The sequence below is a fragment of the Neophocaena asiaeorientalis genome, unplaced genomic scaffold, assembly GCF_003031525.2.
Source record: "Neophocaena asiaeorientalis asiaeorientalis breed wild unplaced genomic scaffold, Neophocaena_asiaeorientalis_V1.1 scaffold275, whole genome shotgun sequence".
Lineage (NCBI taxonomy): Eukaryota > Metazoa > Chordata > Mammalia > Artiodactyla > Phocoenidae > Neophocaena > Neophocaena asiaeorientalis.
The window spans coordinates 3196235-3197583 of NW_020173679.1; positions in this window are offsets into that span (position 1 = coordinate 3196235).

Genomic DNA, 1349 nt, shown 5'->3' on the forward strand with positions numbered 1-1349 from the left:
GGGACAAGAGCCCACCTCGGAGGCCTCGAAGTCAGCTCTGAGCTGCACAAGTTTTTTACCTCTTTGGCAGGTGGTCACCCTGCCTCCTGATTGGACGGTGCACTCAGCGGCCGCGGGAGCCTATCAAAAGCTACCAGCATCTCCCTGGGTCTGTGCACCTTGAGGACAGATGCCCCCTTAGCCCGATTCAGGCCTTCCTCCTTCCCCACCTACATTCCTCCTAGGTGCCAGCTACCCAGGAACAGCTGGGGTCTTGGCTATCTCCTAATTTGGGCTGCCTCGAGGAGGCCGCTGAGGTCAGGAGTCTGGGTGTGTCTCAGCCTTGAGCCCTTGTGAGCCCCGACGCTCTTATTCAGACGCACCCCGTCCCAGGGTTCCCATCCCCCTAGCAGACATACCCCCTTCCTAAACACGCATCCCCTCCAGCCTGCCACGTCCTTCTTAGAACCTCTGCCCTGTCAGGAACACGTCAGTTCCTGCCCCTTCTACCAAGGACCACTCAGTCTTATGTGAATTATCTGAACAGGCCCTGGCTTGGCTTCAGAGCTGGAAGGGTCTGGGATTCGGTGGGGGCTGCTTCAGGCTCCCACTGGGTGTCATTCTGAACCTCAGCCTCCACAAGACACGAACTGACCTCTGCAGGGGCACCGTCCTTTGCCCAGTGGCCCAGGCCAGAACGGTGCCCCCTCACTATCCCTCCACTGGAACATCAATATTTCAGTCCACCAACAGGGGTCAGATCAATCCCCTTCTCTCCAGTACCCTCAGCAGCCCAGCAGGGGTCTTCATGGACCCTGCCCAGGGGCACCTCCATCCAGGGCAGCCAGATGGCCTCCTTCACTTCCACCGGCAACCATTCCTCACTGAGGAAGCCATGCCAAGGCTCCCATCGCCACCCACCAGTGCCTTGGCTTGGCATTCTGGCCCTGCAGGCTGTTAAGTTCCCTACTCCCACCCCTCTCCCCACTTTCCCTCTGTAATACTGAGAGGGGGCAGGCTGCATCTGGCTTTCCGGTTTGGTCAGGAAGCTCCCTCTCCTCCTTTCCCCTTAGTTTGCAAACCCCTCCTTTAAGAAGGCTCAGGTCCGGGACCCTGGGCTGGTTCAGCGCATCCACTCGTTCTGAGCCACCGCCTCCTGTCCCCGCCCCTATGACAACTCCGCATTTGCATTATCTGCCCCGCAGGGCCGGGGGGCGCCCGGAGGGGCGGCTGGCCCTGTGTCCCGGCGCCGGCCAGCTGGGGGCCCACTGAAAGTATGTTGAATGAAAGAATGAGCAAATCAACCAGTGAAAGTAGGAAATTGGCAACTGCTGACATCACCCAGACCATGGTGGGGGGGAAGGTTGGGG